The 21,761-nt window shown below is 44.7% G+C and overlaps 12 non-coding genes and 2 pseudogenes across 12 annotated transcripts; all 14 read left to right on the top strand.

Annotated features, from left to right (window-relative positions):
- The first annotated feature begins 878 nt into the window (after nucleotides 1-878).
- On the top strand, nucleotides 879-1,069 carry LOC141213410 (U2 spliceosomal RNA). The gene has a single exon (XR_012282911.1). It is a non-coding gene; the product is annotated as a U2 spliceosomal RNA (small nuclear RNA).
- Nucleotides 1,070-2,188: 1,119 nt separating this feature from the next.
- LOC141213422 (U2 spliceosomal RNA) lies at nucleotides 2,189-2,379 on the top strand. The gene has a single exon (XR_012282922.1). It is a non-coding gene; the product is annotated as a U2 spliceosomal RNA (small nuclear RNA).
- Nucleotides 2,380-3,500: 1,121 nt separating this feature from the next.
- On the top strand, nucleotides 3,501-3,691 carry LOC141213433 (U2 spliceosomal RNA). Its single transcript, XR_012282935.1, has one exon. It is a non-coding gene; the product is annotated as a U2 spliceosomal RNA (small nuclear RNA).
- Nucleotides 3,692-4,811: 1,120 nt separating this feature from the next.
- LOC141213444 (U2 spliceosomal RNA) lies at nucleotides 4,812-5,002 on the top strand. Its single transcript, XR_012282946.1, has one exon. It is a non-coding gene; the product is annotated as a U2 spliceosomal RNA (small nuclear RNA).
- Nucleotides 5,003-6,123: 1,121 nt separating this feature from the next.
- On the top strand, nucleotides 6,124-6,314 carry LOC141213455 (U2 spliceosomal RNA). The gene has a single exon (XR_012282957.1). It is a non-coding gene; the product is annotated as a U2 spliceosomal RNA (small nuclear RNA).
- Nucleotides 6,315-7,437: 1,123 nt separating this feature from the next.
- LOC141213467 (U2 spliceosomal RNA) lies at nucleotides 7,438-7,628 on the top strand. Its single transcript, XR_012282968.1, has one exon. It is a non-coding gene; the product is annotated as a U2 spliceosomal RNA (small nuclear RNA).
- A 1,119-nt stretch (nucleotides 7,629-8,747) lies between these two features.
- LOC141213479 (U2 spliceosomal RNA) lies at nucleotides 8,748-8,938 on the top strand. Its single transcript, XR_012282979.1, has one exon. It is a non-coding gene; the product is annotated as a U2 spliceosomal RNA (small nuclear RNA).
- A 1,124-nt stretch (nucleotides 8,939-10,062) lies between these two features.
- On the top strand, nucleotides 10,063-10,253 carry LOC141213490 (U2 spliceosomal RNA). Its single transcript, XR_012282990.1, has one exon. It is a non-coding gene; the product is annotated as a U2 spliceosomal RNA (small nuclear RNA).
- A 1,121-nt stretch (nucleotides 10,254-11,374) lies between these two features.
- On the top strand, nucleotides 11,375-11,490 carry LOC141213544 (U2 spliceosomal RNA; annotated as a pseudogene).
- Nucleotides 11,491-12,014: 524 nt separating this feature from the next.
- Nucleotides 12,015-12,196, top strand: LOC141213515 (U2 spliceosomal RNA). The gene has a single exon (XR_012283014.1). It is a non-coding gene; the product is annotated as a U2 spliceosomal RNA (small nuclear RNA).
- A 1,121-nt stretch (nucleotides 12,197-13,317) lies between these two features.
- Nucleotides 13,318-13,433, top strand: LOC141213545 (U2 spliceosomal RNA; annotated as a pseudogene).
- Nucleotides 13,434-13,957: 524 nt separating this feature from the next.
- On the top strand, nucleotides 13,958-14,139 carry LOC141213517 (U2 spliceosomal RNA). Its single transcript, XR_012283015.1, has one exon. It is a non-coding gene; the product is annotated as a U2 spliceosomal RNA (small nuclear RNA).
- Nucleotides 14,140-19,919: 5,780 nt separating this feature from the next.
- Nucleotides 19,920-20,113, top strand: LOC141213533 (U2 spliceosomal RNA). The gene has a single exon (XR_012283028.1). It is a non-coding gene; the product is annotated as a U2 spliceosomal RNA (small nuclear RNA).
- Nucleotides 20,114-21,233: 1,120 nt separating this feature from the next.
- On the top strand, nucleotides 21,234-21,424 carry LOC141213567 (U2 spliceosomal RNA). The gene has a single exon (XR_012283042.1). It is a non-coding gene; the product is annotated as a U2 spliceosomal RNA (small nuclear RNA).
- The last annotated feature ends 337 nt before the right edge of the window (nucleotides 21,425-21,761 follow it).

Raw genomic sequence — 21,761 nt, forward strand, 5'->3', positions numbered from 1 at the left:
ATACTTCCTTTTGGATAAACAGACATATTAGGCAAGCATTTTGGAGCTTTCACCTAAATAACTACAGGTGGTGAGATAAGCTGCACAATATAATTGACCTTTCAGTATATTGTTGCACACACACCATCTATTTAGCAAATGCCCTTGTTATCAACAGCAGCCTTTTAAACTCACCTGAGCTAACAGGTATGTGAGCTGGTTACTCTGCTGCGCTTAAAATTTCTTTTTTGGTTTGCTACAATGCCTTTTCTGAAACGTTGTCTCCCTCTGCTGGAACACTGACTTCTTTCATTTAATGCCTGCAGACTATAAAAGAGAAACCAACCCAAAAAGTTTGGTTGATTAGTCTGTGGCATTCTTTTAAACTGTTGCTTATGGCGGTCTCTGTGAGCTTCTCAGAGACATTCAGCCATCCAGGTATCCCGCCTGCAGTAGACGGAATGTGGCAATGGAACGCTGGCTGCGCGTGTCATAATAGGCTCTGAGCCTTTATATACCTGCGCACAGCAGCAGCCACCTTCAGTCTGCTGCTGGACAGCCAGCAGCAGCAGCAGGAGAGGTAATTAATCAGCAACCCTCCTGCTAAGGGTAGACAGCTGCTCGTTCCACCCCCCCCCCGCCTTAATTGGTTCTCCTCCCTTCCAACGGTGTTGAGGCGGGTGGGAACAGCCGGGGGTTGAGGGTACTGTGCTAAAAGAGGTGGAGTTATGCAGATCTAAAACGCGTGGATTGCAGCAGCAGCAAGCCGAAAAGTGCAGGCATGTGAGGGATCTAGAGGTTGACAGCATGTCTTCTTAACGGGAGTCCAGGTGGCCATCTCCACAAATGGACTTTTCAGAATCCTTGGGTGGCACCGTAGTCGGAAACCAATTCTGGTTATCGCTTCTCGGCCTTTTGGCTAAGATCAAGTGTAGTATCTGTTCTTATCAGTTTAATATCTGATACGTCCCCTATCTGGGGACCATATATTAAATGGATTTTTAGAACAGGGAGATGGAAAAAGAGCTTGCTCTGTCCACTCCACGCATTGACCTGGTATTGCAGTATCTCCAGGACCGGTGCACCCCTTCTTTAATGCAGTTTCTAAAATCAGAAAGAATTGAATTCAATGCTTTTTGTTCATTTTGCTTGTTTGTCGGATTTTGGGATGGACTCTTTGGCTTTGCTTTTCTTCTCCTCATTGGATTTTTCATGTTAAAAGTTGCAGAAGCCAGATGACAAGCTCATTTTGGTTCAACTTCAGCAACTGTGCATTGCATTGCCATGTAATGTAATGTAATGCAATGCTATCTATCTAGCTCTCCCTCTATACTTCCTTTTGGATAAACAGACATATTAGGCAAGCATTTTGGAGCTTTCACCTAAATAACTACAGGTGGTGAGATAAGCTGCACAATATAATTGACCTTTCAGTATATTGTTGCACACACACCATCTATTTAGCAAATGCCCTTGTTATCAACAGCAGCCTTTTAAACTCACCTGAGCTAACAGGTATGTGAGCTGGTTACTCTGCTGCGCTTAAAATTTCTTTTTTGGTTTGCTACAATGCCTTTTCTGAAACGTTGTCTCCCTCTGCTGGAACACTGACTTCTTTCATTTAATGCCTGCAGACTATAAAAGAGAAACCAACCCAAAAAGTTTGGTTGATTAGTCTGTGGCATTCTTTTAAACTGTTGCTTATGGCGGTCTCTGTGAGCTTCTCAGTGACATTCAGCCATCCAGGTATCCCGCCTGCAGTAGACGGAATGTGGCAATGGAACGCTGGCTGCGCGTGTCATAATAGGCTCTGAGCCTTTATATACCTGCGCACAGCAGCAGCCACCTTCAGTCTGCTGCTGGACAGCCAGCAGCAGCAGCAGCAGGAGAGGTAATTAATCAGCAACCCTCCTGCTAAGGGTAGACAGCTGCTCGTTCCACCCCCCCCCGCCTTAATTGGTTCTCCTCCCTTCCAACGGTGTTGAGGCGGGTGGGAACAGCCGGGGGTTGAGGGTACTGTGCTAAAAGAGGTGGAGTTATGCAGATCTAAAACGCGTGGATTGCAGCAGCAGCAAGCCGAAAAGTGCAGGCATGTGAGGGATCTAGAGGTTGACAGCATGTCTTCTTAACGGGAGTCCAGGTGGCCATCTCCACAAATGGACTTTTCAGAATCCTTGGGTGGCACCGTAGTCGGAAACCAATTCTGGTTATCGCTTCTCGGCCTTTTGGCTAAGATCAAGTGTAGTATCTGTTCTTATCAGTTTAATATCTGATACGTCCCCTATCTGGGGACCATATATTAAATGGATTTTTAGAACAGGGAGATGGAAAAAGAGCTTGCTCTGTCCACTCCACGCATTGACCTGGTATTGCAGTATCTCCAGGACCGGTGCACCCCTTCTTTAATGCAGTTTCTAAAATCAGAAAGAATTGAATTCAATGCTTTTTGTTCATTTTGCTTGTTTGTCGGATTTTGGGATGGACTCTTTGGCTTTGCTTTTCTTCTCCTCATTGGATTTTTCATGTTAAAAGTTGCAGAAGCCAGATGACAAGCTCATTTTGGTTCAACTTCAGCAACTGTGCATTGCATTGCCATGTAATGTAATGTAATGCAATGCTATCTATCTAGCTCTCCCTCTATACTTCCTTTTGGATAAACAGACATATTAGGCAAGCATTTTGGAGCTTTCACCTAAATAACTACAGGTGGTGAGATAAGCTGCACAATATAATTGACCTTTCAGTATATTGTTGCACACACACCATCTATTTAGCAAATGCCCTTGTTATCAACAGCAGCCTTTTAAACTCACCTGAGCTAACAGGTATGTGAGCTGGTTACTCTGCTGCGCTTAAAATTTCTTTTTTGGTTTGCTACAATGCCTTTTCTGAAACGTTGTCTCCCTCTGCTGGAACACTGACTTCTTTCATTTAATGCCTGCAGACTATAAAAGAGAAACCAACCCAAAAAGTTTGGTTGATTAGTCTGTGGCATTCTTTTAAACTGTTGCTTATGGCGGTCTCTGTGAGCTTCTCAGTGACATTCAGCCATCCAGGTATCCCGCCTGCAGTAGACGGAATGTGGCAATGGAACGCTGGCTGCGCGTGTCATAATAGGCTCTGAGCCTTTATATACCTGCGCACAGCAGCAGCCACCTTCAGTCTGCTGCTGGACAGCCAGCAGCAGCAGCAGCAGGAGAGGTAATTAATCAGCAACCCTCCTGCTAAGGGTAGACAGCTGCTCGTTCCACCCCCCCCCCCGCCTTAATTGGTTCTCCTCCCTTCCAACGGTGTTGAGGCGGGTGGGAACAGCCGGGGGTTGAGGGTACTGTGCTAAAAGAGGTGGAGTTATGCAGATCTAAAACGCGTGGATTGCAGCAGCAGCAAGCCGAAAAGTGCAGGCATGTGAGGGATCTAGAGGTTGACAGCATGTCTTCTTAACGGGAGTCCAGGTGGCCATCTCCACAAATGGACTTTTCAGAATCCTTGGGTGGCACCGTAGTCGGAAACCAATTCTGGTTATCGCTTCTCGGCCTTTTGGCTAAGATCAAGTGTAGTATCTGTTCTTATCAGTTTAATATCTGATACGTCCCCTATCTGGGGACCATATATTAAATGGATTTTTAGAACAGGGAGATGGAAAAAGAGCTTGCTCTGTCCACTCCACGCATTGACCTGGTATTGCAGTATCTCCAGGACCGGTGCACCCCTTCTTTAATGCAGTTTCTAAAATCAGAAAGAATTGAATTCAATGCTTTTTGTTCATTTTGCTTGTTTGTCGGATTTTGGGATGGACTCTTTGGCTTTGCTTTTCTTCTCCTCATTGGATTTTTCATGTTAAAAGTTGCAGAAGCCAGATGACAAGCTCATTTTGGTTCAACTTCAGCAACTGTGCATTGCATTGCCATGTAATGTAATGTAATGCAATGCTATCTATCTAGCTCTCCCTCTATACTTCCTTTTGGATAAACAGACATATTAGGCAAGCATTTTGGAGCTTTCACCTAAATAACTACAGGTGGTGAGATAAGCTGCACAATATAATTGACCTTTCAGTATATTGTTGCACACACACCATCTATTTAGCAAATGCCCTTGTTATCAACAGCAGCCTTTTAAACTCACCTGAGCTAACAGGTATGTGAGCTGGTTACTCTGCTGCGCTTAAAATTTCTTTTTTGGTTTGCTACAATGCCTTTTCTGAAACGTTGTCTCCCTCTGCTGGAACACTGACTTCTTTCATTTAATGCCTGCAGACTATAAAAGAGAAACCAACCCAAAAAGTTTGGTTGATTAGTCTGTGGCATTCTTTTAAACTGTTGCTTATGGCGGTCTCTGTGAGCTTCTCAGTGACATTCAGCCATCCAGGTATCCCGCCTGCAGTAGACGGAATGTGGCAATGGAACGCTGGCTGCGCGTGTCATAATAGGCTCTGAGCCTTTATATACCTGCGCACAGCAGCAGCCACCTTCAGTCTGCTGCTGGACAGCCAGCAGCAGCAGCAGCAGGAGAGGTAATTAATCAGCAACCCTCCTGCTAAGGGTAGACAGCTGCTCGTTCCACCCCCCCCCCGCCTTAATTGGTTCTCCTCCCTTCCAACGGTGTTGAGGCGGGTGGGAACAGCCGGGGGTTGAGGGTACTGTGCTAAAAGAGGTGGAGTTATGCAGATCTAAAACGCGTGGATTGCAGCAGCAGCAAGCCGAAAAGTGCAGGCATGTGAGGGATCTAGAGGTTGACAGCATGTCTTCTTAACGGGAGTCCAGGTGGCCATCTCCACAAATGGACTTTTCAGAATCCTTGGGTGGCACCGTAGTCGGAAACCAATTCTGGTTATCGCTTCTCGGCCTTTTGGCTAAGATCAAGTGTAGTATCTGTTCTTATCAGTTTAATATCTGATACGTCCCCTATCTGGGGACCATATATTAAATGGATTTTTAGAACAGGGAGATGGAAAAAGAGCTTGCTCTGTCCACTCCACGCATTGACCTGGTATTGCAGTATCTCCAGGACCGGTGCACCCCTTCTTTAATGCAGTTTCTAAAATCAGAAAGAATTGAATTCAATGCTTTTTGTTCATTTTGCTTGTTTGTCGGATTTTGGGATGGACTCTTTGGCTTTGCTTTTCTTCTCCTCATTGGATTTTTCATGTTAAAAGTTGCAGAAGCCAGATGACAAGCTCATTTTGGTTCAACTTCAGCAACTGTGCATTGCATTGCCATGTAATGTAATGTAATGCAATGCTATCTATCTAGCTCTCCCTCTATACTTCCTTTTGGATAAACAAACATATTAGGCAAGCATTTTGGAGCTTTCAGCTAAATAACTACAGGTGGTGAGATAAGCTGCACAATATAATTGACCTTTCAGTATATTGTTGCACACACACCATCTATTTAGCAAATGCCCTTGTTATCAACAGCAGCCTTTTAAACTCACCTGAGCTAACAGGTATGTGAGCTGGTTACTCTGCTGCGCTTAAAATTTCTTTTTTGGTTTGCTACAATGCCTTTTCTGAAACGTTGTCTCCCTCTGCTGGAACACTGACTTCTTTCATTTAATGCCTGCAGACTATAAAAGAGAAACCAACCCGAAAAGTTTGGTTGATTAGTCTGTGGCATTCTTTTAAACTGTTGCTTATGGCGGTCTCTGTGAGCTTCTCAGTGACATTCAGCCATCCAGGTATCCCGCCTGCAGTAGACGGAATGTGGCAATGGAACGCTGGCTGCGCGTGTCATAATAGGCTCTGAGCCTTTATATACCTGCGCACAGCAGCAGCCACCTTCAGTCTGCTGCTGGACAGCCAGCAGCAGCAGCAGCAGGAGAGGTAATTAATCAGCAACCCTCCTGCTAAGGGTAGACAGCTGCTCGTTCCACCCCCCCCCCCGCCTTAATTGGTTCTCCTCCCTTCCAACGGTGTTGAGGCAGGTGGGAACAGCCGGGGGTTGAGGGTACTGTGCTAAAAGAGGTGGAGTTATGCAGATCTAAAACGCGTGGATTGCAGCAGCAGCAAGCCGAAAAGTGCAGGCATGTGAGGGATCTAGAGGTTGACAGCATGTCTTCTTAACGGGAGTCCAGGTGGCCATCTCCACAAATGGACTTTTCAGAATCCTTGGGTGGCACCGTAGTCGGAAACCAATTCTGGTTATCGCTTCTCGGCCTTTTGGCTAAGATCAAGTGTAGTATCTGTTCTTATCAGTTTAATATCTGATACGTCCCCTATCTGGGGACCATATATTAAATGGATTTTTAGAACAGGGAGATGGAAAAAGAGCTTGCTCTGTCCACTCCACGCATTGACCTGGTATTGCAGTATCTCCAGGACCGGTGCACCCCTTCTTTAATGCAGTTTCTAAAATCAGAAAGAATTGAATTCAATGCTTTTTGTTCATTTTGCTTGTTTGTCGGATTTTGGGATGGACTCTTTGGCTTTGCTTTTCTTCTCCTCATTGGATTTTTCATGTTAAAAGTTGCAGAAGCCAGATGACAAGCTCATTTTGGTTCAACTTCAGCAACTGTGCATTGCATTGCCATGTAATGTAATGTAATGCAATGCTATCTATCTAGCTCTCCCTCTATACTTCCTTTTGGATAAACAGACATATTAGGCAAGCATTTTGGAGCTTTCACCTAAATAACTACAGGTGGTGAGATAAGCTGCACAATATAATTGACCTTTCAGTATATTGTTGCACACACACCATCTATTTAGCAAATGCCCTTGTTATCAACAGCAGCCTTTTAAACTCACCTGAGCTAACAGGTATGTGAGCTGGTTACTCTGCTGCGCTTAAAATTTCTTTTTTGGTTTGCTACAATGCCTTTTCTGAAACGTTGTCTCCCTCTGCTGGAACACTGACTTCTTTCATTTAATGCCTGCAGACTATAAAAGAGAAACCAACCCAAAAAGTTTGGTTGATTAGTCTGTGGCATTCTTTTAAACTGTTGCTTATGGCGGTCTCTGTGAGCTTCTCAGTGACATTCAGCCATCCAGGTATCCCGCCTGCAGTAGACGAAATGTGGCAATGGAACGCTGGCTGCGCGTGTCATAATAGGCTCTGAGCCTTTATATACCTGCGCACAGCAGCAGCCACCTTCAGTCTGCTGCTGGACAGCCAGCAGCAGCAGCAGCAGGAGAGGTAATTAATCAGCAACCCTCCTGCTAAGGGTAGACAGCTGCTCGTTCCACCCCCCCCCCCCCGCCTTAATTGGTTCTCCTCCCTTCCAACGGTGTTGAGGCGGGTGGGAACAGCCGGGGGTTGAGGGTACTGTGCTAAAAGAGGTGGAGTTATGCAGATCTAAAACGCGTGGATTGCAGCAGCAGCAAGCCGAAAAGTGCAGGCATGTGAGGGATCTAGAGGTTGACAGCATGTCTTCTTAACGGGAGTCCAGGTGGCCATCTCCACAAATGGACTTTTCAGAATCCTTGGGTGGCACCGTAGTCGGAAACCAATTCTGGTTATCGCTTCTCGGCCTTTTGGCTAAGATCAAGTGTAGTATCTGTTCTTATCAGTTTAATATCTGATACGTCCCCTATCTGGGGACCATATATTAAATGGATTTTTAGAACAGGGAGATGGAAAAAGAGCTTGCTCTGTCCACTCCACGCATTGACCTGGTATTGCAGTATCTCCAGGACCGGTGCACCCCTTCTTTAATGCAGTTTCTAAAATCAGAAAGAATTGAATTCAATGCTTTTTGTTCATTTTGCTTGTTTGTCGGATTTTGGGATGGACTCTTTGGCTTTGCTTTTCTTCTCCTCATTGGATTTTTCATGTTAAAAGTTGCAGAAGCCAGATGACAAGCTCATTTTGGTTCAACTTCAGCAACTGTGCATTGCATTGCCATGTAATGTAATGTAATGCAATGCTATCTATCTAGCTCTCCCTCTATACTTCCTTTTGGATAAACAGACATATTAGGCAAGCATTTTGGAGCTTTCACCTAAATAACTACAGGTGGTGAGATAAGCTGCACAATATAATTGACCTTTCAGTATATTGTTGCACACACACCATCTATTTAGCAAATGCCCTTGTTATCAACAGCAGCCTTTTAAACTCACCTGAGCTAACAGGTATGTGAGCTGGTTACTCTGCTGCGCTTAAAATTTCTTTTTTGGTTTGCTACAATGCCTTTTCTGAAACGTTGTCTCCCTCTGCTGGAACACTGACTTCTTTCATTTAATGCCTGCAGACTATAAAAGAGAAACCAACCCAAAAAGTTTGGTTGATTAGTCTGTGGCATTCTTTTAAACTGTTGCTTATGGCGGTCTCTGTGAGCTTCTCAGTGACATTCAGCCATCCAGGTATCCCGCCTGCAGTAGACGGAATGTGGCAATGGAACGCTGGCTGCGCGTGTCATAATAGGCTCTGAGCCTTTATATACCTGCGCACAGCAGCAGCCACCTTCAGTCTGCTGCTGGACAGCCAGCAGCAGCAGCAGCAGGAGAGGTAATTAATCAGCAACCCTCCTGCTAAGGGTAGACAGCTGCTCGTTCCACCCCCCCCCGCCTTAATTGGTTCTCCTCCCTTCCAACGGTGTTGAGGTGGGTGGGAACAGCCGGGGGTTGAGGGTACTGTGCTAAAAGAGGTGGAGTTATGCAGATCTAAAACGCGTGGATTGCAGCAGCAGCAAGCCGAAAAGTGCAGGCATGTGAGGGATCTAGAGGTTGACAGCATGTCTTCTTAACGGGAGTCCAGGTGGCCATCTCCACAAATGGACTTTTCAGAATCCTTGGGTGGCACCGTAGTCGGAAACCAATTCTGGTTATCGCTTCTCGGCCTTTTGGCTAAGATCAAGTGTAGTATCTGTTCTTATCAGTTTAATATCTGATACGTCCCCTATCTGGGGACCATATATTAAATGGATTTTTAGAACAGGGAGATGGAAAAAGAGCTTGCTCTGTCCACTCCACGCATTGACCTGGTATTGCAGTATCTCCAGGACCGGTGCACCCCTTCTTTAATGCAGTTTCTAAAATCAGAAAGAATTGAATTCAATGCTTTTTGTTCATTTTGCTTGTTTGTCGGATTTTGGGATGGACTCCTTGGCTTTGCTTTTCTTCTCCTCATTGGATTTTTCATGTTAAAAGTTGCAGAAGCCAGATGACAAGCTCATTTTGGTTCAACTTCAGCAACTGTGCATTGCATTGCCATGTAATGTAATGTAATGCAATGCTATCTATCTAGCTCTCCCTCTATACTTCCTTTTGGATAAACAGACATATTAGGCAAGCATTTTGGAGCTTTCACCTAAATAACTACAGGTGGTGAGATAAGCTGCACAATATAATTGACCTTTCAGTATATTGTTGCACACACACCATCTATTTAGCAAATGCCCTTGTTATCAACAGCAGCCTTTTAAACTCACCTGAGCTAACAGGTATGTGAGCTGGTTACTCTGCTGCGCTTAAAATTTCTTTTTTGGTTTGCTACAATGCCTTTTCTGAAACGTTGTCTCCCTCTGCTGGAACACTGACTTCTTTCATTTAATGCCTGCAGACTATAAAAGAGAAACCAACCCAAAAAGTTTGGTTGATTAGTCTGTGGCATTCTTTTAAACTGTTGCTTATGGCGGTCTCTGTGAGCTTCTCAGTGACATTCAGCCATCCAGGTATCCCGCCTGCAGTAGACGGAATGTGGCAATGGAACGCTGGCTGCGCGTGTCATAATAGGCTCTGAGCCTTTATATACCTGCGCACAGCAGCAGCCACCTTCAGTCTGCTGCTGGACAGCCAGCAGCAGCAGCAGCAGGAGAGGTAATTAATCAGCAACCCTCCTGCTAAGGGTAGACAGCTGCTCGTTCCACCCCCCCCCCCCCCGCCTTAATGGGTTCTCCTCCCTTCCAACGGTGTTGAGGCGGGTGGGAACAGCCGGGGGTTGAGGGTACTGTGCTAAAAGAGGTGGAGTTATGCAGATCTAAAACGCGTGGATTGCAGCAGCAGCAAGCCGAAAAGTGCAGGCATGTGAGGGATCTAGAGGTTGACAGCATGTCTTCTTAACGGGAGTCCAGGTGGCCATCTCCACGAATGGACTTTTCAGAATCCTTGGGTGGCACCGTAGTCGGAAACCAATTCTGGTTATCGCTTCTCGGCCTTTTGGCTAAGATCAAGTGTAGTATCTGTTCTTATCAGTTTAATATCTGATACGTCCCCTATCTGGGGACCATATATTAAATGGATTTTTAGAACAGGGAGATGGAAAAAGAGCTTGCTCTGTCCACTCCACGCATTGACCTGGTATTGCAGTATCTCCAGGACCGGTGCACCCCTTCTTTAATGCAGTTTCTAAAATCAGAAAGAATTGAATTCAATGCTTTTTGTTCATTTTGCTTGTTTGTCGGATTTTGGGATGGACTCTTTGGCTTTGCTTTTCTTCTCCTCATTGGATTTTTCATGTTAAAAGTTGCAGAAGCCAGATGACAAGCTCATTTTGGTTCAACTTCAGCAACTGTGCATTGCATTGCCATGTAATGTAATGTAATGCAATGCTATCTATCTAGCTCTCCCTCTATACTTCCTTTTGGATAAACAGACATATTAGGCAAGCATTTTGGAGCTTTCACCTAAATAACTACAGGTGGTGAGATAAGCTGCACAATATAATTGACCTTTCAGTATATTGTTGCACACACACCATCTATTTAGCAAATGCCCTTGTTATCAACAGCAGCCTTTTAAACTCACCTGAGCTAACAGGTATGTGAGCTGGTTACTCTGCTGCGCTTAAAATTTCTTTTTTGGTTTGCTACAATGCCTTTTCTGAAACGTTGTCTCCCTCTGCTGGAACACTGACTTCTTTCATTTAATGCCTGCAGACTATAAAAGAGAAACCAACCCAAAAAGTTTGGTTGATTAGTCTGTGGCATTCTTTTAAACTGTTGCTTATGGCGGTCTCTGTGAGCTTCTCAGTGACATTCAGCCATCCAGGTATCCCGCCTGCAGTAGACGGAATGTGGCAATGGAACGCTGGCTGCGCGTGTCATAATAGGCTCTGAGCCTTTATATACCTGCGCACAGCAGCAGCCACCTTCAGTCTGCTGCTGGACAGCCAGCAGCAGCAGCAGCAGGAGAGGTAATTAATCAGCAACCCTCCTGCTAAGGGTAGACAGCTGCTCGTTCCACCCCCCTCCCCGCCTTAATTGGTTCTCCTCCCTTCCAACAGTGTTGAGGCGGGTGGGAACAGCCGGGGGTTGAGGGTACTGTGCTAAAAGAGGTGGAGTTATGCAGATCTAAAACGCGTGGATTGCAGCAGCAGCAAGCCGAAAAGTGCAGGCATGTGAGGGATCTAGAGGTTGACAGCATGTCTTCTTAACGGGAGTCCAGGTGGCCATCTCCACAAATGGACTTTTCATAATCCTTGGGTGGCACCGTAGTCGGAAACCAATTCTGGTTATCGCTTCTCGGCCTTTTGGCTAAGATCAAGTGTAGTATCTTTTGAAAAGGCAGTTTTGTCCTTGGGCTGCCCTAGTAAATTGATGCATATTACACACTGGTTTGGTGCACTTGTTAGTACGCCAGGTGGCTCATAGAGTTATCTGATGGAAAACATGGCCCTCCAGGATCGAAGTCACTAGGCTGGGTAAGTGTGAGGGCTTTGGAGCAATGTGCCCCAGGAGTAGGCGCCCTGGTGGGAGTCCAAGCTTACTGGGACTGGGAACCCCAGAAAGACTTGGCTTCGTAGCACGCCGCACCTTTGCCAATCATACTTTCTGAGCAACCCCCCCTATTCCTGGCCTCCGGGCTAGGAAGGGGAATTTTTATAAACCCGGTCGGAGGTCCGGTCAGCTTTGGGCTGAGAAACCAACACAGGCTCCAGCTCCACTAGGGTGGCAGCCTAGATGGAAGCTGGGAGCACGAAAACGGCTCTTCTCCGGCTTCGGCTAGGGAGAGCATCGGAGATCCCTGACCCTCGCTGTGGCCTTCTGGCTCGGAGGGATGGGGATGGTTTATTGGGGACCCTCTCCTCCGGGAAGGGTCCACATGAATCCTCGCCTCGTGCGCTGTTTTGGTGTGACTTCGGTCACATTTTTCAGTGCCTTGGATGCAGCTTCAATCAAAAAATCTGTTCTTATCAGTTTAATATCTGATACGTCCCCTATCTGGGGACCATATATTAAATGGATTTTTAGAACAGGGAGATGGAAAAAGAGCTTGCTCTGTCCACTCCATGCATTGACCTGGTATTGCAGTATCTCCAGGACCGGTGCACCCCTTCTTTAATGCAGTTTCTAAAATCAGAAAGAATTGAATTCAATGCTTTTTGTTCATTTTGCTTGTTTGTCGGATTTTGGGATGGACTCTTTGGCTTTGCTTTTCTTCTCCTCATTGGATTTTTCATGTTAAAAGTTGCAGAAGCCAGATGACAAGCTCATTTTGGTTCAACTTCAGCAACTGTGCATTGCATTGCCATGTAATGTAATGTAATGCAATGCTATCTATCTAGCTCTCCCTCTATACTTCCTTTTGGATAAACAGACATATTAGGCAAGCATTTTGGAGCTTTCACCTAAATAACTACAGGTGGTGAGATAAGCTGCACAATATAATTGACCTTTCAGTATATTGTTGCACACACACCATCTATTTAGCAAATGCCCTTGTTATCAACAGCAGCCTTTTAAACTCACCTGAGCTAACAGGTATGTGAGCTGGTTACTCTGCTGCGCTTAAAATTTCTTTTTTGGTTTGCTACAATGCCTTTTCTGAAACGTTGTCTCCCTCTGCTGGAACACTGACTTCTTTCATTTAATGCCTGCAGACTATAAAAGAGAAACCAACCCAAAAAGTTTGGTTGATTAGTCTGTGGCATTCTTTTAAACTGTTGCTTATGGCGGTCTCTGTGAGCTTCTCAGTGACATTCAGCCATCCAGGTATCCCGCCTGCAGTAGACGGAATGTGGCAATGGAACGCTGGCTGCGCGTGTCATAATAGGCTCTGAGCCTTTATATACCTGCGCACAGCAGCAGCCACCTTCAGTCTGCTGCTGGACAGCCAGCAGCAGCAGCAGCAGGAGAGGTAATTAATCAGCAACCCTCCTGCTAAGGGTAGACAGCTGCTCGTTCCACCCCCCTCCCCGCCTTAATTGGTTCTCCTCCCTTCCAACAGTGTTGAGGCGGGTGGGAACAGCCGGGGGTTGAGGGTACTGTGCTAAAAGAGGTGGAGTTATGCAGATCTAAAACGCGTGGATTGCAGCAGCAGCAAGCCGAAAAGTGCAGGCATGTGAGGGATCTAGAGGTTGACAGCATGTCTTCTTAACGGGAGTCCAGGTGGCCATCTCCACAAATGGACTTTTCATAATCCTTGGGTGGCACCGTAGTCGGAAACCAATTCTGGTTATCGCTTCTCGGCCTTTTGGCTAAGATCAAGTGTAGTATCTTTTGAAAAGGCAGTTTTGTCCTTGGGCTGCCCTAGTAAATTGATGCATATTACACACTGGTTTGGTGCACTTGTTAGTACGCCAGGTGGCTCATAGAGTTATCTGATGGAAAACATGGCCCTCCAGGATCGAAGTCACTAGGCTGGGTAAGTGTGAGGGCTTTGGAGCAATGTGCCCCAGGAGTAGGCGCCCTGGTGGGAGTCCAAGCTTACTGGGACTGGGAACCCCAGAAAGACTTGGCTTCGTAGCACGCCGCACCTTTGCCAATCATACTTTCTGAGCAACCCCCCCTATTCCTGGCCTCCGGGCTAGGAAGGGGAATTTTTATAAACCCGGTCGGAGGTCCGGTCAGCTTTGGGCTGAGAAACCAACACAGGCTCCAGCTCCACTAGGGTGGCAGCCTAGATGGAAGCTGGGAGCACGAAAACGGCTCTTCTCCGGCTTCGGCTAGGGAGAGCATCGGAGATCCCTGACCCTCGCTGTGGCCTTCTGGCTCGGAGGGATGGGGATGGTTTATTGGGGACCCTCTCCTCCGGGAAGGGTCCACATGAATCCTCGCCTCGTGCGCTGTTTTGGTGTGACTTCGGTCACATTTTTCAGTGCCTTGGATGCAGCTTCAATCAAAAAATCTGTTCTTATCAGTTTAATATCTGATACGTCCCCTATCTGGGGACCATATATTAAATGGATTTTTAGAACAGGGAGATGGAAAAAGAGCTTGCTCTGTCCACTCCATGCATTGACCTGGTATTGCAGTATCTCCAGGACCGGTGCACCCCTTCTTTAATGCAGTTTCTAAAATCAGAAAGAATTGAATTCAATGCTTTTTGTTCATTTTGCTTGTTTGTCGGATTTTGGGATGGACTCTTTGGCTTTGCTTTTCTTCTCCTCATTGGATTTTTCATGTTAAAAGTTGCAGAAGCCAGATGACAAGCTCATTTTGGTTCAACTTCAGCAACTGTGCATTGCATTGCCATGTAATGTAATGTAATGCAATGCTATCTATCTAGCTCTCCCTCTATACTTCCTTTTGGATAAACAGACATATTAGGCAAGCATTTTGGAGCTTTCACCTAAATAACTACAGGTGGTGAGATAAGCTGCACAATATAATTGACCTTTCAGTATATTGTTGCACACACACCATCTATTTAGCAAATGCCCTTGTTATCAACAGCAGCCTTTTAAACTCACCTGAGCTAACAGGTATGTGAGCTGGTTACTCTGCTGCGCTTAAAATTTCTTTTTTGGTTTGCTACAATGCCTTTTCTGAAACGTTGTCTCCCTCTGCTGGAACACTGACTTCTTTCATTTAATGCCTGCAGACTATAAAAGAGAAACCAACCCAAAAAGTTTGGTTGATTAGTCTGTGGCATTCTTTTAAACTGTTGCTTATGGCGGTCTCTGTGAGCTTCTCAGTGACATTCAGCCATCCAGGTATCCCGCCTGCAGTAGACGGAATGTGGCAATGGAACGCTGGCTGCGCGTGTCATAATAGGCTCTGAGCCTTTATATACCTGCGCACAGCAGCAGCCACCTGTGCGTTAACTCTTGGCCCTGTGGCATCGCCATTTTATGGCTTAAGCCACTTGCTGCTATAAGGAGTTGGCCAGTAGACACGACTAGCGATAATGGGACGCATTCGATACGCTGGGCCCGGTGAGGCTCGAGTGAAGTTTGGAATCCAGATTGATGTGGAAGAAGGCAAAGAAGGAATCTTTACCCTCAGCTTCGTGGTGAAGGAGATTTTGTTTGGACTCCTTGAAGTGAAGAAGGAAGAAATCTTGTGCCTCCAGCAATTCAAAAGCAAGTATAATCTTGTATTTACTTCTATGGCTGTTTGCAACAATTTCTATGATTGTTTGAAAAAGAATCTGGACAATCAATATTTGGATGGGCTGACTTTTGTCATCTTGTATTGCTCCAAAGAGGTACCTCTGACTGTTTTCATGTACAACCCACATGTGGACTTGGCTTTGATTTATGCCTTTCTAAATAGGCACTGCTATATTACCAAGGTGGCAGTAAAAGTCATGAATGAGGAGGAACTATGGACCGGTAAATATCGTTTCATGGTCAAGTTCCGGGAAAGTCCTGATGAACCAGGGGGTATACATTATCCTCCATCAAATTTTTCCATTGGGAGTGAGCGGGGTTACCTGTTCTTCCCCAATGCGCCCAGGTTTTGTCGTCATTGTAGGAGGTATGGCCATACTCAGGAAGCATGCGACATCAGACAGATTATTTGCAGGAAGTGCAATGAGGTGGGTCATTCTTCCAATAATTGCAAAAATGAAATAGTCTGTAACCTCTGCGGAGAGAAGGGGCATGCCTTCAGAGACTGTATATTCCATCCTGGTTCATATGCGGGGGCAGCGGGAAGGGGAAGGAGAAGAAATGAATCTCCTGCACCCACAGCTACAACTCCGACTGCTCCAACTCCGACTGCTCCGATATCTACTCTGGCTTTCCTGGATGAGGAGGAGTCTCGGGTTGCTTTTCCAGAACTGGTTCGTGTGAATGTAAGAGGAAATATGGAGCTGGCACCTGAGCCACCGGTGCAGAGGGCCGCGTCTGTGGCTTCAGATGTCAGTGAGTCTGAGACGATAACTGATGATCGTATAGGCATGGAAGTGGCCCCGGTGGAGGATCTGGAGGCTGAAATTCCAGACATGATGGTTACATTGCAAGGGGAAGAGGAGTCTGATCTGACCAGAACACCGCATGTGGCCTGGAGCGATGTCGTTTCTGACCTTGAGGAGGAGGGAGGTCAGGGGGACTTTGACCCCCAGCGGCGGGATTATAGTTCAGATGAAGATGGAGGCGCTTCAGTGAAGAAAAAGAAGAAAACTGAACCATCCTTTTCCCCTTTAAGTGACTGCAGTGTGAGTCCAGCCCGGGTGTACCCTACTGCATCCGATCCCCAAGATGTGTCTTTTTTGGGGGAAGGCACAAACTACGATATCTGCACGTCCAGCGTCCTACCCCCAGAAGGGTTAGGATGATGGACAGGTGGGCATGTTGTCGTGACCTGCCACATCAAATTAATAGATGGGTGCCCAAGTTGCTCTCAGCATCTTGTCGCTAAATGTTCGACTGATTAAATCTGAGTCGAGAAGAGTGGCAATTTTGGACTACTTGAGCAACTTGGATGCGGACGTATACTGTGTCCAGGAGTGTGGGATCTCCGATCCCTTAAGTGAAAATGCATGGCCTTTAGGTCAAAGTGTGTGGTCTGGTTCTGTATGTAATAAAAATTGTGGGGTAGGTGTTTTGGTGAAGGGTTATAGTGTTAAGATAGAAAGTTACATGGTGGTGGAGGCGGGGAGGTGTGTAATATGTGAGTTAAATTGTAGGGGGTGGAGGGTTAGGGTGGTAAATATGTATGCACCAATAGATAAAGGGGAGAGGCTGGAAATTTTTGAGAAATTATGTTTTTTTTTATCTGGCAAAATGCCAATAATTTTTGTTGGAGATTTCAATTGTGTGACGGAGGGGGATAAGATGGATGTTACAGGTAAAAGACTCAAGAGTCTTGTGGCGGATTTTTCCTTACAGGATGCTGCGGAAGTTTTTTTAGGTAATCCACCTCCTGCGACCTATAAGGCCGACAGGGGAGGCATAGAGTCTAGAATAGACCGTATCTTCTTTTCTTCACAAAATGTTATTTGTAGGAATTTCCAGCAGGAAGATGTTCCCTTCTCTGACCATGTGTGTTTGAGGGCACGTCTAGAAGGTAAGATTTCCTTTGTATATGGTGGTGGCGTGTGGAAACTTAATGTGCGTTTGCTGGAAGATAATAGGATCATGCGTGATTTTAGGCGAATGTATGTTAGGTGGAGGGATAAAAAAAGTGATTTCAGGAATGTGCTTGAGTGGTGGGACTGGATGAAGAGTGAGATTGTTTTTTTCTTTAGAAAAAGGGGCAGGAGGAAAGCAGCAATGAATAGAGCAAAATTTAATGATTTAAGCTCTAGACTGGAGTGGCTGAGGAAGTTAAGGATGATTGGAGTGGATGTGGATGTTTTGATGTGTCAAGTGAAAGAAGAGATTAAGAAATATATTGAGGGTAAAGGGAAAGAAATTATTTACCGTTCTAAGATTGAACATTTGGAGAAAAATGAGAAATGCACAAGGTTTTTTTTTCAAAAAAGTTTTTGGGAAGAAAGTAGATATGGATGAGGTGGTGAATGGTGATGGGGTGTGTGTGAGTGGGAAGGATGTGATGCAGGAGGTGGTGTTGTTTTATAAGGAGTTGTATGGGGAAAAATGGGTTGATGATAGGATGTTGACTGATGCTTTGGGGTGTTTAGAAGGTTGTTTGGGTGAGGATGAACGTGAAATATTGGATGATGTAATTGTGTTGGATGAAGTTAAAAAAGTGGTGATGTCTGCGAGTAAGAATAAAACACCTGGGAAGGATGGACTGCCCGTGGAGTTATATGTTAAGGAATGGGACACGATGGGAAATGACTTATTGGAGGTGTGCCAGTATATGTTCACAGAGAATATGTTGAGTGAATCTATGAGAGATGGGGTGGTGGTTTTGGTTCATAAGAAAGGTGATAAAAAGGATTTGGGGAATTGGAGGCCAATCACCCTTTTGAATGCAGACTATAAGGTGTTTAGTAAATTGTTGGCTAGCCGGATGCGGGAAGTGATTGGCGGTGTGGTGGATGAAGATCAAGTGTGTGCAGTGCCTGGGAGAAGTATGACTGAAAATTTGGTGTTGTTGCGTGATGTGATTGGGGATTGTATGAGTCGTAAGCAGAAATGTTTGTTGTTTTCGGTTGATTTTGAAAAAGCTTTTGACCGTGTGTCACATAGCTTTATGTTTAAGGTTTTGTCTAAGATGGGTTATTCCAGGAATTTTGTAAACTGTGTTAGGAGTTTGTATTGTAATGTTTCAAGTGAATTTTTGGTGAATGGGTGGTTGAGTGAGAAAGTGAGAATTAAATCAGGAGTGCGTCAGGGGTGCCCTATGTCCCCTTTTTTGTTTATTAGTGTGATTGAAGTATTGATGTGTATGGTTAGGAAGGATAAGGTTATGAGAGGTGTGATGATTCCTGGGAGTAATGGAAAGGATGTGAGAATTCTAGGTTACATGGATGATGTAGTGATTGTGAGTGGGAATATGGCTGTGATGAGTAGGGCAAGGTTGATATTAAGTTTGTTTTGTAGTGTCTCAGCTTTTAAGGTCAATTGGACTAAGAGTTCCTTTAAATGTTTTGGTGAGAGGAATGTACGGATGGATGGTGTGAGGTGTGAGGATGGTGCAATAAAGGTGCTTGGGATTAAGTTTAATGATGATTTGAAAGGAAATGAGAGTTGGGAAGATTGTGGGGTGAGAGTGGTGCGCAAGTTGAATTTCTGGCGAATGAGAGAATTAACTCTGACTGGGAAAGTTCTGATTATTAAGGCGGTTATTTTGCCTATTTTGTTGTTTGTTGCGAATGTATATCCTGCTGCTTTTAAGAAAATTAGGAAAACTGAGAAATTCATCTTTAATTTTCTTTGGGGAAGTCGCATGGAGAAATTGAAACGGGAATATGTCTATAAGTTATGTGTAAATGGTGGTTTGGATTTTCCAAATATTGATTTCTTTTTAGGGATTAGTTACGTGAAAATGGTGGTGGTGGTTCTAGGGAAAAGTAATAAGTGTGCTTATATGATGAAGTATTCGGCTGGATGGATGCTTTATGGCTTAAAGTGGGTCAAAAGGGATGCTAGAGTGCCTGTTGCTTTTAAGTGTCCTGTATGGTATGGTTGTGTTGAGAAATTTGTAAGGAAGTATGATTTGTTGTCCGTTAACATGAGTGATTTTAGGCAAAAGAAGAAAGTCATTAGGATGGTGCGTGAGCGTGAGGTGGTATGTAATATCCATGGGTTGAGAGGGGAGGAAGTAACCGAGATGTGGAGAAAATTAAGTATAGATGGTGTGACTAACAGACAGAGAGATATCGCTTGGATGATATTGCATGACATTTTGCCTGTTAGGGATGTGCAAAAGAAGAGGGATTTAGTTAAATCTGAGGTATGCCCGAGGGATGGATGTGGTTTGAGAGAGCATGTTAGACATATGGTATGGGATTGTGATTTTGCATATGATGTATGGAAGGGTATAGGGGGACTTTGTAAGGAATTGGTGGGTGTAAAGTATGTTAATTGGAAACTTGCTATGTTTGGGATGGGTGCATGTAGTAGAATTAAGGATAGGATTTTATGGTTGTTGGTGGTGTGTGTAATTGAAAGTTTGTGGGATGCGAGGAATTTGTTAGTTTTTAAAAGGAAGAAAATGTCAGTTAATGAATGTTTGAGATTGATTCTGTCACGTATGTATGTAATATACCTCTGGGATCAGGAACGTGGAAGTATTATAGATGCTGAAGGGATCTGGAAGTTTAAAAAGTGGAGGTTTTTGGTAAAGTTTAATTAGTAGTGTATAATGTACCTGATGATAAGGTTTGGTTTTAATTTTGATTATATACCAAGTGTGATGAAAGGCTAAGTGTCAATGAAAGGCTTTTGTAAGTCGATTTGATTGAGCTTATGCTCCGGCCTATCTGATTTGGTTAAAAAAAAAAAAAAAAAAAAAAAAAAAATCTGTTCTTATCAGTTTAATATCTGATACGTCCCCTATCTGGGGACCATATATTAAATGGATTTTTAGAACAGGGAGATGGAAAAAGAGCTTGCTCTGTCCACTCCACGCATTGACCTGGTATTGCAGTATCTCCAGGACCGGTGCACCCCTTCTTTAATGCAGTTTCTAAAATCAGAAAGAATTGAATTCAATGCTTTTTGTTCATTTTGCTTGTTTGTCGGATTTTGGGATGGACTCTTTGGCTTTGCTTTTCTTCTCCTCATTGGATTTTTCATGTTAAAAGTTGCAGAAGCCAGATGACAAGCTCATTTTGGTTCAACTTCAGCAACTGTGCATTGCATTGCCATGTAATGTAATGTAATGCAATGCTATCTATCTAGCTCTCCCTCTATACTTCCTTTTGGATAAACAGACATATTAGGCAAGCATTTTGGAGCTTTCACCTAAATAACTACAGGTGGTGAGATAAGCTGCACAATATAATTGACCTTTCAGTATATTGTTGCACACACACCATCTATTTAGCAAATGCCCTTGTTATCAACAGCAGCCTTTTAAACTCACCTGAGCTAACAGGTATGTGAGCTGGTTACTCTGCTGCGCTTAAAATTTCTTTTTTGGTTTGCTACAATGCCTTTTCTGAAACGTTGTCTCCCTCTGCTGGAACACTGACTTCTTTCATTTAATGCCTGCAGACTATAAAAGAGAAACCAACCCAAAAAGTTTGGTTGATTAGTCTGTGGCATTCTTTTAAACTGTTGCTTATGGCGGTCTCTGTGAGCTTCTCAGAGACATTCAGCCATCCAGGTATCCCGCCTGCAGTAGACGGAATGTGGCAATGGAACGCTGGCTGCGCATGTCATAATAGGCTCTGAGCCTTTATATACCTGCGCACAGCAGCAGCCACCTTCAGTCTGCTGCTGGACAGCCAGCAGCAGCAGCAGCAGGAGAGGTAATTAATCAGCAACCCTCCTGCTAAGGGTAGACAGCTGCTCGTTCCACCCCCCCCCCGCCTTAATTGGTTCTCCTCCCTTCCAACGGTGTTGAGGCGGGTGGGAACAGCCGGGGGTTGAGGGTACTGTGCTAAAAGAGGTGGAGTTATGCAGATCTAAAACGCGTGGATTGCAGCAGCAGCAAGCCGAAAAGTGCAGGCATGTGAGGGATCTAGAGGTTGACAGCATGTCTTCTTAACGGGAGTCCAGGTGGCCATCTCCACAAATGGACTTTTCAGAATCCTTGGGTGGCACCGTAGTCGGAAACCAATTCTGGTTATCGCTTCTCGGCCTTTTGGCTAAGATCAAGTGTAGTATCTGTTCTTATCAGTTTAATATCTGATATGTCCCCTATCTGGGGACCATATATTAAATGGATTTTTAGAACAGGGAGATGGAAAAAGAGCTTGCTCTGTCCACTCCACGCATTGACCTGGTATTGCAGTATCTCCAGGACCGGTGCACCCCTTCTTTAATGCAGTTTCTAAAATCAGAAAGAATTGAATTCAATGCTTTTTGTTCATTTTGCTTGTTTGTCGGATTTTGGGATGGACTCTTTGGCTTTGCTTTTCTTCTCCTCATTGGATTTTTCATGTTAAAAGTTGCAGAAGCCAGATGACAAGCTCATTTTGGTTCAACTTCAGCAACTGTGCATTGCATTGCCATGTAATGTAATGTAATGCAATGCTATCTATCTAGCTCTCCCTCTATACTTCCTTTTGGATAAACAGACATATTAGGCAAGCATTTTGGAGCTTTCACCTAAATAACTACAGGTGGTGAGATAAGCTGCACAATATAATTGAC

The sequence above is a fragment of the Phyllobates terribilis genome, unplaced genomic scaffold, assembly GCF_046119375.1.
Source record: "Phyllobates terribilis strain yellow unplaced genomic scaffold, ASM4611937v1 Scaffold_196__1_contigs__length_3587587, whole genome shotgun sequence".
NCBI classification, from domain to species: domain Eukaryota; kingdom Metazoa; phylum Chordata; class Amphibia; order Anura; family Dendrobatidae; genus Phyllobates; species Phyllobates terribilis.